The sequence below is a fragment of the Rhinolophus sinicus genome, linkage group LG01 (assembly GCF_036562045.2).
Source record: "Rhinolophus sinicus isolate RSC01 linkage group LG01, ASM3656204v1, whole genome shotgun sequence".
NCBI lineage: Eukaryota > Metazoa > Chordata > Mammalia > Chiroptera > Rhinolophidae > Rhinolophus > Rhinolophus sinicus.
The window spans coordinates 22,231,328-22,244,844 of record NC_133751.1 but is presented as its reverse complement, the minus strand read 5'-3'; the positions used below and the strand labels follow the sequence as shown (position 1 = coordinate 22,244,844).

The 13,517-nt window shown below is 38.2% G+C and overlaps 1 long non-coding RNA gene across 13 annotated transcripts in view; it reads left to right on the top strand.

The window, feature by feature from the left end:
* The window catches only part of LOC109447544 (uncharacterized), a 659,535-nt gene that overhangs the window by 612,690 nt on the left and 33,328 nt on the right, over positions 1 to 13,517 (top strand). For 3 of the 13 annotated variants that reach the window (XR_012494216.1, XR_012494211.1, XR_012494215.1), the window contains one exon: positions 575 to 1,513. The exons of 1 other annotated variant lie outside the window; for it this stretch is intronic. This is a non-coding gene — a long non-coding RNA (uncharacterized LOC109447544). Of the gene's footprint in view, positions 1 to 574; positions 1,517 to 13,517 lie in introns of those variants that run through there. 9 more of the 13 variants (XR_002137385.2, XR_012494221.1, XR_012494224.1 and 6 more) reach the window with 6 other exon arrangements.

The window sequence follows — 13,517 nt, the reverse complement described above, 5'->3', positions numbered from 1 at the left end:
GAAAGTAATTACTACCTAAAATTTTGTCTCAGATTCTGCTTTGTGGGTATCAGGAAATGTTCTAGGTATTTTTCATGTACAAATGCATTTAGTCAGTGCAATTATGCTAAGAAATAAGTATTCTTACACATTTCCATATCAGGAAATTGAGACACTGAGGAATTTATTTACTTAAGACCATACACTTTCTTAGTCTGGGTTCCTCTGAAAGCAGAGTCTGAGGCAAAGGATTATGTGCTAAAATTTTACTAGAGAATGCAAAACCAAGGAAACAGGAGTTAGGGAAAAGAGCCTGAGACTAGGAAGGAGAGAGTCAATGTAAGGTAGCATTACTGAGCTGATCAGAATGTGGTATCAAATTCAACTGTCCTGCATATCTCAGGATCATCTTCTGAGAGGCTTTATAATGAATGCATCTCAGGAATGCCTATCCATCAAAGAAGAGAGAAAGGGAAGAATTATCAATAGGTTTATGTGTCTTATTGGTCAAATGTTTTTCTGACATTTACTTCTGGTTTGGGCAAGCATATTTGTCAAAATGATCCCCTGGCATTTTATGGCCTTTCATCAACAGAAATGCACCAGAGAAGGAGGCACAGGAGACACTGCAGGGAAATGACTCGAGCTAGAGTTGATTTGCTTCCCTCTGAAGCCATTTGAAACCCGTGCATATCATAGGTAGTTGCTGCAGCAATGGCTTGGATGGAATGGCAGCCAAAGGCACTGAAGAAGATATGGCAGAAAGGATCTTCAGAGGTATGTAAGAGAAGTAATATGTCCATCTACAAATAGTGAAACCCTAATTCAAATGCTGGCAGTCTCACTCCATCCAGGTCCTACAGTCAGTGTCCTTCAGCCTGAGCAACAGTGGCCGTTGCCTAGTACTTTGATGGGACATATGTCACAAAAATAAAGTTATTAAAGAACATATGGATGCCTCTGTTTCTGTCACAGTGCCACCTGGAAGCCCCCAATCTGCTGTCTTGACAGTATACTGCGTAGGCCACAGGAAAATGCTTCTCTACATCTTTTTCTCTGCATTTTTTATCCAAAACCATGATTAAGGGTTATTGGGCTGCTGACATAGAAGACGGACACTGACATAGAGCATGGGGAAGATGTTATCAGCTGAAGCACTTAGGCAAGAAGAAATGACAAAGAATCTTGCCAAACTCTACTCTCAGGTAGAATGACTACAATAAATTCTTACCTAGTAAAACATAGTTTTCCAGTGTTCTAATTCATGGGGAGTATTCACAAAGGAGCATAGTATTTGCAGTAATTGTATGCGACATATAAGGTTATTCTCTGCATGAATATCTGAATTACTACTGAATGTTAGAATAATGAATCATTTATTTTTATAAAATAATATAGTAGGATTCAAGTAAATTTTTTACTTAAATTTAAAAATCAGCTATATATATAAAACCTAGACTTATATTAATTCATTATAATTTGTATTTTGCCTATAATGTTAGTAGATAACATTGAATAGAAAAAAATAACTTTCTGAAGCACATATAAAAGACAATATGAGTTAATTTAATTTTTCCATTTGCTTCAATGTATACTTGGTGATGAAAATAATCCAACTATTGTGAACTCTGAATATAATTAAATGTTACTATTTCAATTCTGTACATCATTAGATGTCATTAGAACACAAATTATGTAAAAATCTTGCTAACAATAGCACAATTCATGATTTTGCTAAAACAAAGGTACAAACAAATTTATGGAATACATATGTAATAATTAATAAATCACACAAGTTTGTTTTATATTTGCCCAGAGAGCCTCAGCCAATAAACAGAATATCCAGTCATACGATTAATAATTGAATTTAGAAATCTCTGGTATTTGGCTGAATTAGACATTCAAAAACCATAGATTTAAACATATGTTCTAGCTTGTTATTAAATTATATATGATAGAACATTTTATTAATACTTAATAGTTGGTTAGTTAGAAATACAACTTTTAAATATTTAGTTATAATATATGTGTGGCCCCATTTGTACTCTTGCCGCAGACTCTGCATACATTAGGGATGGTTTGGCCCATGTTCATAACAAATGCCTATACTCTGCACTACCATACTTTACTCCACTCCACTCCAGTACATACTCCATTCCACTCTAACTACTCAACTCGACTCAACTCGACTCCTACACTGTGCTGCCTCCCTATTATTTCAGGGATTGGTCCAACTGAGCAATTCATTCCAGTAAAACAGTTGTTACTAAATTGGCAAAACTAAGAAATAATTTAAGCCAGTTAAACTATAGGTACTTTGTTTAAATAGATCATGTTTAACCATATACATGTAAATATGAAAATAATTCAGATGACAAGAACTAAATATTCCACCTTACATTACAGTACACCACAATGCTTTAAGTTCTTGAGAAAAGTCCTATTCAAACATTCGCCATCTCCTCAGACTCCTCACAAGATTTCATTTAAATCATCGTAATTAATTCCTCCTGCTGGAAGGAACCCTGCTATTCCTATTCTCCTGAGTTACCTGAATAACTCAGGTAAATTGTCTGATGCTATAAATTTCACAAAGTATTGGCTTATTATCTTGTTTTGGTATAAGACAAAATACTTTCTGGACTTGCAGAGGTTTTATTGGGTAGTGATAAAAATATTTCTAAAAGATTGCAGTTTTACTGGGTTTTATGTATTCTCTTTTGACTAGATTTCCAATAGGAAGCTTCTGGGGAGACAGAGGTAATGAAAAGTTATATTATTTTTACTTTAAATGCTATCCCATTTCTACTTCTCCCTGTTGAAGTCACAGTCTCTGGTTAGCACTTTTCAAAGAGATACTGCTGATTTGATACTTAGCTTTTGTTTTTATGTTTAATCATCTTGAAAGAGTACTCTTATGGCAATTAAGCCCATCTTCAACCACAAAGTAATTTAAACATGTTTTTGTTTTTCCTAACAACTATATTTTTGTCTCTGACTTTATCAAAGAAATCTTTCGTGATGCAAATTTAGATATTTTGTATTCCATATAGGAGAGATCCTTTTATTTTTCATCTTTTGTATATAAAAACTAAAACAAAACCTCCACATTTCTTCTTGGTTATTACAAAATAATATTTGATTATTCAAAAATTCTACTTTAACTTATAGGTTATCAGTTTATTGTAACATATTCTAAGTTAAATTCAAATATGGAATATAGTCTTTAATATATTCTCTGAAGTTTTCTATCAGATATTTAGTATGGTTTAGGCCCTTTCATCTGAGCTAGCAAAGCCACTCATGGGGCTAAAGTACTTTAAAAATAATCCAAATATTCATTCTCAAGTATCCAGGAAAATGAGACAAAAGATTGGCATAATGATTAAATATTTATAAAAAATCTGCTCTACTTTTTGTGGGGCACAGATGTGTTCTTAATGTTACATCCTGACATGGGAGGGAAATCACGTGTCTGGGCATGACTGATTTCTCAACACTAAGCAAACTCCATGTTTCAGAAGATGTCCTTATGAACTTGACCTGAACCGAATGGAATCAGGAAGACAGATGAGAGGATGAGCACAGTGGTAAGGGCAGAGAATCTCTCACCCCTCTGGCTGAGTTAGTTCTATAACTTGTACTTTCTACTACAATTATTTGAAAGTTGAGTAAGAAGTCATGACATCCAGACAACATATTTCTTACAAAATCCTCTTTGGTGCCAGGGGCCTATACAAATTTCCTGCTCCAAGACAGATTGATGGTCATAATCATGATGATTTGTGACATTCATTTGACATCCTCAAGCTACAAATATTCAAGATATTTGGCGTAAAATAAAAACTTCTCAAAGTAAATTAAATAACTTATTTGGAAAGGTTTAGAGTACTGAAAGTCGAATGTATGTATGTGTGTGAGTGTGTGTGTGTGTGTGTGTGTGTGTGTGTGTCTGTGTTGTTTTTGCTGCTGCTGCTGCTCTATACATTAAATGCATTTATTTTTGTTTGTAAGTTTAATGTCTAATATTAATATTTACCTTAAATAGATATTAATGCAGTTTTCTAAAGTGACTGCTTTATCTGTGGGGGAAATGACTGCAGCTAAACACGTTGTGGTTCTATGTCCAAGAAATAGATTGTTCTTTATAAGAACGCATTTTTTCGAGAGCTGGCAATCTCCTACTAAGGTCAAACAGCTTTTAAAGACAAGTGCTGGATTCAAATAGCTGTGAAATACTTGGAATGTAAATTGATACTTAGAAATTTGCAAATGAAAGTGCTTTAGAAGAAACCAGCTAAAATCAAAATGTTTTATTGAACTCAGAAGTAAAAGGATAGGTAATGTAAAATGCAAAACATTTAAAGTGATATGTTTCTAGGACCAAAGAGCCATTTTATTTATAAGGATTTTGTAGAATAGAACAATTTACTCAACTGAGATAGGTTATTCACATTGTGGTTTTCAATGTATGGTAAATACAAAGCATTACCTAATCCCAGAACCTCTAGCTATTCTATCAAATATCATGAGTTATGGCTACACTGAAAATATCCAGCAAATATCCTGTGCTGTACCTCTGTGATTTGCACACAGTAAACCCCTCTGCTTATAGTGCCCTTTCCTTTTTTTTTTTTAGTCTAGAAAACTCCTCATCCAGCAATAGCCAACTTTAATATCACCATTGGAGCCTAACTTGATATTTCCAGGCAAAGTGAATTCATTTTTCCATTAGCTAAATATTTATAATTATTAATTATTGATATTAAATTCATTTTTAGCATACTTTATAATTTTTGGAAACCTCAAACCTTAACGTTAAACCAGGTATTCCACGACTGCCGAAAGCTTGTGTTCCTTTCCTCAAAACTTCCATATTAGGATGACCTCACAGCAATGCCAGCCTAAGGAGTGGTTCAAATTGAACAGCTGTATTTCAACAAAGGATGCCCTGCACATCACACAAGTACACCTGAAAGACTCGCACTGTGAATCACCTGAAGGTGGGGGAATTGGGCTAGTGGGGGAGTAGGGAAGGGGGAAGAGCAAAGATGCGTCCGTCAGTCTCATGCCTGAGGGACCGGCATACAAGGCGGCTGAATCCAGCAATCCGGGCAGAGACCTCAGGTGAGAATGGTAGTTTAAGCCCACACGGCCAGGCAGAAAACAGAAAACAAAGACACAGAGCCTGGCTGCCTCCCTCCCATCCTCACAGAGCTCGCCCTACATCCACCCTCCCAGGGTTAGAAGTAGGCTCCAGAAGAAACAGGTAGTAGCATCAGATTAAAGAACAAAATATCTACAACCCTGAGAACTGCACCGACACTCCGGTGTACTCTGGTGACAGGGAAAGAGCTGGCAGGGGATGAGACAGCGCTGGTCCCATGTACTCCCATAACAGGGAAAGAGCTGGGGGGAACCAGACAGCTGTGGGCTGGTTGGAGCCACAAGCACCAGCCGCCTTTCCAAAACCGACCCCGCCCACACCTTTCTGGGTGGATCCCTGCGGGGTAATCAAAGCAGCAGAGACACACCAGTGCAGCATTGAGCTGCCGGGGAAGCTTTGGGATTTTAGAAGCTCTGGCAGTGGTGTTCAGCCGCGCCTTTTTACGGGCTGCACTGACTCTACAGGAACAACCTACCACGCCCCATAGCACCCTGGAAGCCTGCCTTGCCTACCTACAGCTTCATTGCCAGGGGCACTCTGGGCACTTGGTGGCTGGCCCCGCCCCTGCAAACTGCAGGAGGGAGGTACTTTACAACAGAAGACAACCCACAATGGCCTGGGGAGACTGTTAGAGGGTGTTAAGCCAAGACCTGCTCTGCAACCTAGAAGGGTGGTGGCTGGACTTAGCATTTTTTTGTTTGTTTGTTTTCTCTCTCTCTCTCTCTCTCTCTCTCTCTCTCTCTCTCTCCCCCCCACCCCCTTTTCTTTTTCTCCTTTTCTTCTTTTTTCTCTTCTCTTTTTTCACCTTTTTCTTTTTTCTGTTCTTTTTGTTGTTGTTCTGTTTTTCTTTTGTTTTCTTTGTTTTTTTTGGTGTTTTTTAGTTTTTTCTGGTTTTTGTTTGTTCGTTTATTTGTTTTAGTTTCGTTTTCTTGTTTTGTTTTGCTTTTTTGTTTTTTTGTTTTTGTATTTTTATTTGTTTTGATTGTTGTGTGTCACTTTTCAGTGTGTGTGTAGTTGTTTTTTGTTGTTTTGTTTTGTTTCTTTTGTTTGGTGGTCATGGGCCCAGCACCTGTCCAGGAGCCAAGACTATACTGAATTTATAGAAACCACTGACCACACCCTTTAGCCTCCTGTAACCCCACCCTATCCACCTATAGCTGCATTGCTAGGGGCATTCTGACTGCCTGGATTACCAGGCCTCCCCCCACAAACCATGGAAGAGGTTTTTTACTAGCAGCAAGCAATCCAAAACAGCCTGTGGAGATTTGGGTGGTAAACAGTGACCCAAAAATGGACTGCAACCACTTGGGAGCAGCTCTTGGGAATTTGTGAGCCTGTTGTGCAGGCTGGCTACAGTGTCCTCAGGGTGCGATACAAGGTGGTCACAGGCCAAGTACAGACTTAAGATGTAAATCTGCATTAACGTTGTAAAAACCACCAGCCACATTTTGTGACTCACTTGAACTCCACCCCACCCAGTTAGTGCTGCATCACCCACCGAGGGCATATTCAACACCAGGTCAACCAGCCAGACACATGCTCCTAAGGAATCTCTTTCAACAGTTGGACCTTACAGGCAACTGACAGGTCGCAGCAGGCATCGGAGGCCCTGTGCCTTTTGCTAAGCTCCTCAGGTCCAATGTTGATGGCAACCAGTCTCAATACACAGAGAGGCCACCCCTACATGCCTCTAGGTCCAGCACAGGCAGCAGACAATTACATACAGCTTTGAGGCACCTACCAGGTAGCCATGGGCTGGTAACAGGCAGGGCTAAAACTGCCTTGCATGAGAGCCCCGCCCAAGAGACACTAGAAAATATATACCCAGAGTCCAACTTCAGACCAAACCAGATCACTACCTGATTTGACCTACAAGCAACACATCCAAAGGGAATTCTCAACAGGCACAAGAGCCTGCAAGGCAAAGCCTCCTACCGGGGGTCAGCCCTCACATAGCAGCTCATACACTGTAGGCTTTGCCAATCCTCATAGCTAGTCAGCATGTGAGTCAATCCCACCCACTGACATGGCAAAAACAATCATGGCTCAACTACAACAGGAGAACACTCACAACACAAGGGACATCCCTAGAACACATGTTCAGGAGATTAGAGAGACTGTGGGACAACATTAAGCACAACATGCACATCATAGGAGTGCCAGAAGGAGAAAAGAGAGAGCAAGGGATTGAAAACCTATTTAAAGAAATAATGACTGAAAACTTTCCTAACCAGGAGAAGGAAAATGACATACAAGCACAGGAAGCGCAGAGAATTCCAGACAAGATGAATCCAAACAGGCCCACATCACAGTTAAAATGGCAAAGGTTAAAACTAAGAGAGATTCCTAAAAGCAGCAAGAGAAAGACAGCTAGTTACCAGGGAACTCCCATAAGACTATCAGCTGACTTTTCTACAGAAAATTTGCAGGCCAGAAGGGAGTGGCAGAAAATATTCAAAGTGATGAAAAACAAAGGCCTACAATGAAGATTGTTTTGCCCAGCAAGGCTATCATTTAAAATTAAGGGAGACATAAAGAGCTCCCCCGAAAAGAATAAGCTAAAGGAATTCATTACCACCAAGCCAGTATAGCAGGAAATGTTAAAAGGGCTTCTTTCAGTGGAACAAAAGTGAAAACAGACTAACAAAGACCAGAAGTATGAATAATAAAATGGCAATAACTATGTACCTATCAATAATCACTTTAAATGTAAATGGATTAAATGTTCCAATCAAAATGCATAGCATAGCTGAATAGATAAGAAAACAATACCCATGCATGTGCTCTTTACAAGTGACCCACCTCAGATCAAAAGAAACACGCAGACTGAAAGTAAAAGATATTTCACACAAACGGAAATGAGAAAAAAGCTGGGGTAGCAATATTTATATCAGACAAAATAGACTTTAAAATGAAGACTATAATAAAAGACAAAGAAAGGCACTGCATAATAAAGGGATCAATCCAACAAGAGGACATAACCCTAGTAAATATTCACCCAACATAGGAGCACCTAAATATATAAAACAGATATTGACCAACATAAAGACAGAGATCAACAGTAACACTATCATAGTAGGGTGGTGTCAACATACCACTGGCACCAAGGGACAAATCCTCCAGACAGAAAATCAATACAGAAACAGTGGCCTTAAATGACACATTATACCAGTTGGATTTAATCGATATTTTTAGAGTATCTCATGCCAAAGCAGCAGAATATACATTCTTCTCAAGTGAACATGGAACATTTTGAAAGATAGACCACATGCTAGGCCACAAAACAAGTCTCAATAAATTTAAGACTGATATCATATCAAGCATCTTTTCTGACCACAGTGCTATGAACCTAGAAATCAATTACAAGAAGAAAACCAGAAAACACACAAACACATGGAGGCTGAATAACATATTACTAAATAATGAATGGGTCAACAATGAGATCGAGGAAGAAATCAAAAGATATCTTGAGACAAACAAAAATGAAACACAATGACCCAAAATCTATGAATGCAGCGAAAGCAGTCCTAAGAGGGAAATTCATAGCAATGCAGGCTTACCTCAAGAAAAAAAAAAATCTCGAATCAACAGTCCATCTTTACACCTAACGGAATGGAAAACAGGACAGGAAAATAAGCCCAAAGGGAGTACAAAGAAGGAAATAATAAAATAGTAGCAGAAATACATGAAATAGAGACCAATAAAAAGAATATAAAAGGTCAATGAAACTAAGAGCTGTTTTTTTTAAAAGATAAACATAATTGGCAAACCCTTAGCCAGACTTATCAAGAAAAAGAGAGGACTCAAATTAATAAAATCAGAAATGAAAGAGGAGAAATGACAACAGACACCATAGAAATACAAAAAAAAAATTTTAAGAAAATACCATGAGCAACTATACGTCAACAAATTAGACAATCTGGGAGAAATGGATAAATTTCTGGAAACATACAATCTTCCAAGGCTGAATCAAGAAGAAACAGAAAATCTGAACAGACTAATTACTACCAATGAAATAGAATCAGTAATTAACAAGCTCCCAACAAACAAAAGTCCTGGACGAGATGGCTTCAGGATGAATTTTACCAAACATTCAAAAAAGAGTTATCTATTCTCAAACTATTCCAAAAGATCTAGAAGAGAAGGCTCCCAAGCTCATTTTATGAGGCCACTATTACTCTGATCCCAAAACCAAAGACATTACAAAAAAAGAAAACTATAGGCCAAGATCCCTAATGAATATAGATGCAAAAATCCTCAACAAAATATTAGCAAACTGAATTCAGCAATACATTAAAAAAGATCACACACCACAACCAAGTGGGATTCATTCTTGGTATGCACGGTTGTTTCGGTATCCAAAAATCAATTAACGGGATATACCACATTAACAAAATAAAAAATAAAAATCATATGGTAATATCAATAGATGCAGAAAAAGCATTTGACAAAACCCAGCATCCATTTGTGTTAAAAACTCTGAGTAAAGTGGGTATAGAGAGATCCTATCTCAACATAATAAAGGTCATATATGATAAACCCACAGCTAGCATCCTACTCAATGGGGAAAAGCTAAAAACATTCCCCGTAAGATCGAGAACAAAACAAGGTTGCATACTTTCACCACTTTTATTCAACATAATTCTAAAAGTTCTAACCACTGCAATCAGACAAGAAAAAGAAATGAAAAGTATATAAATTGGAAAAGAGGAAATAAAATAGACATTATATGCAGGTGACATGATACTATATAGAGAGAATCCCAAGACTTCACCAAAAAAAATCTATTAGAACAGATCAATTTAGTAAAGTAGCAGGATACAAAATTAATATTCAGAAATCAATTACATTTGTATACATCAATAATAAACTATCAAAAGGAGAAATCAAGAAATCAATACCATTTACAATTGCTTCAAAAACAATAAAATACCAAGGAATAAATTTAATGAAGGAAGAAAAGGACTTGTACTCAGAAAATTATAAGACACTGAAGAGAGAAATCAAAGAGAATACAAATAAATGGAAACATTTACCATGCTCATGGATAGAAATAATTAATATAGCTAAAATGTCCATACTACCTAAGGTAATATATAGATTCAACGCAATCCCTACTAAATTACCAATGACATATTTCACAGAAATAGAACATACAACCCTAAAATTTATATGGAACCATAAAAGACCCCAAATAGCCACAGCAATCTTGAGAAGTAAGAACAAAGTGGGAGGTATCACGCTACCTGACATCAAATCATACTACAAGGCTATAGTAATTGAAACAGCATGGTATTGGCATAAAAACAGACACAGACATCAATGGAATAGAATAGAAAGCCCAGAAATCAATCCATGCCTATATGGTCATTTAATCTATGACAATGGAAGCAAGAATTTACATTAGGATAAAGATAGTCTATTAATAAATGGTGCTGGTAAAACTGGACAGACACATGCAAAGAAATGAAGCCGGACCACCTTCTTACACCATATACAAGAATAAATTCAAAATGGATTAAAGACTTAAATGTAAGACCCGAAACCACAAAACTCCTAGAAGAAATATAGGAAATAAATTTGCAGACATTACCCTTAGTAATATTTTTACTGATATATCCCTTCAGGCAAGGGAAGCAATAGAAAAAATAAACATGTGGGATTACATAAAACTAAAAAGCTTTTTCACAGCAAAGTAAACCATCAATAAAACAAAAGGCATCCTCCTGAATGGGAGAGGATACTTGCCAATGATACATCTGATAAGGGATTAATATCCAAAATTTATAAAATCCCCATACAAGTCAACATCAAAAAAACAAACAACCCAATTAAAAAATGGGCAGAGGACATAAAGAGACATTTCTTTAAAGAGGACATACAGATGGCCAACAGACATATGAAAAAATGCTCAACGTCACTAATTATTAGAAAAATGCAAATATAATCCACAGTGAAATACTACCTCACCCCGGTCAAAATGGCTATCATCAATAAATCAACAAACAAGTACTGGTAGGGATATGGAGAAAAGGAAACCTCGTGCTCTTTGGTTGGTTTGCAAATTGGTGCAGCCACTATGGAAAACAGTATGGAGGTGCCTCAAAAAATTGAAAATGGAACTACCTTATGACCCAGCAATTTTATTCCTGGGTATCTATCCAAAGAAATCCAAAACACTAATTTGAAAAAATATATGCACCCTATATTTATTTCAGCACTATTCACAATAGCCAACATATGGAAACAATTGAAATGCCCATCAATAGATGGTTGGATAAAGAAACTGTGGTACATTTACACAATGGAGTATTATTCGGCGATTAAGAAGAATGAAATCTTACCATTTTCAATGACATGGATGGAGAGAATATTACGCTAAGTCAAATAAGTCAGACGGAGAAAGATAAATACCATATGATCTCATTTATATGTGGAATCTAAAGAACAAAAAATATGAACAAACAAAACAGAAATAGACTCAGACATATAGGGAAAAAAACTGATGGTTGCTAGATGGGAGGGTGGTGGGGATGAGGATGAAGGTGAAGGGATTAGAAAGTACACATTAGTAGTCACAATATAGTCACAGGGATATGAAATATAGCTTGGGGGATATACTCAATAATGTTGTAAAGATTATGTAGCAAGCCAGATGGGCACTGGACTTAGTAGGGAGATCACTTCATAGACTGTGTAGACACCTGACCCTGGCACAATACACCTGAAGCTGAAGGTGAATAAAATTGAATGTCAACTATAATTAAATATGTATATATTTTCACGGGATGTGGAGTACAGCATAGGGAATATAGACAATGGAATTGTAACATCTAGATTCAATGTCAGAGGGGTAGTAGATGGGAGTCAAGGTTATCACCTTGTGAGGGGTATATTTATACATTGTCTATTACATTGTTTTGTACACCTGAAACTAAAAAGAAAAAGAAATCTCTGCAACCACACACACACACACACAAACACACACACACACACAAAAACCTTTTGCAATACATTTGTATGTAATAGGAATTTGAATCCCATTTGTTGAATCATTTCTGCCCCTATACACATTCTTTCTCTGCATCAATCTTTCTTTGTGTCTCCTACTTTCCCACTCTTCTCTCTACTTCTCTAACTTTCCATCCACACCTGTGCCATCACTGAATGTAATTCTTAGTTCACAAACTCACATTAAGATGTACACTTGAAAGGGGTTTTTTTTAATCAGTTACAAAATTATTTCATTTAGTTTACTTTCTAAGTTTGCAGATGAGACAGTTTTAAAAACTAAGTGATCAACCTATTCTTTAAGATGATATTATCTAAAATCATACACAGGCAAATATTTTGCTCTATATATTCTTGGGGACTAAAGGTGGGTGTAATGCGGGGTCTCTGGTCCCGCTCCTCACACCAGAACACAGGATATAATGAGGACAAAAGGGAACAACGACACCATAGATAGCGGAGTCATACCACTATATTCTCGCTAGTGGCCGGGCAAGACACAGGAAGCAAATATCCGCCTGTTCCACTATATGGTGGTACATTCCCAAGCAAACAGTCAAGCACTCCATCAAATCAGGGATGAAAGGCAATTCCCCATAGTACACACTCTTTCACCAGGGTTGTGTGTTGGCCTCACAATCTGTACCCTCTCCACAGGGCGAGGGCTCCAAGTCCTCCCCATCCTGAGAGGGTGAGGGATGACCTTGACCTCACCCGCATCCTCCACCGAAGACTCAGCAAGCGTTTCTTCCTGGGACTACAAGTCCCACAATCTGGGCGACCCCAGCAAGCACCTCCCAGCCCACATGGCCACAACGACCTTCACTTCTCTGGCCTATGCTCATTGGAGAACTGTCCACATCCTCCCACCCCTTCACGGGGATCCAACTCCTTAGAACAGTGGCCACTGGGTACCACACACTGTGTGGGGGCCACATGTCCTCCTGCCTTGAGTCAGACACCATTCCTACCTGGCTGGAATCCTGTTTGCCACACCAGGTGTCCAAGTGGGTGGTGGCCTCGGTGTAAGATGTCCACAACTCTAGGAGCCCACGGCAGCAGCAGATCACCAAAAGGAAGGTGAGGCCTGTCACGGCCAACAGGGTGGTATGCCATGCGGAAGGTAGAGAGGCCTCCCAATTCGCCGAGGGGTCACATTTCTCCCAGGCAGATTGCATTTCCTGCTCCCGGCGCCGCTCCTCACGCGCTTCCCGAGACCGAGTTTTCATACGCATAAACTGCTCCATTACTCCTTTGAAAATTCTGGCCAGCACCATTCCCTGCTCACTACGCCATGTGTCATGCAGGGTCTCAGCTCCCACTCCCGACACCAGAACACAGGATATGGTGAGGCCAAAAA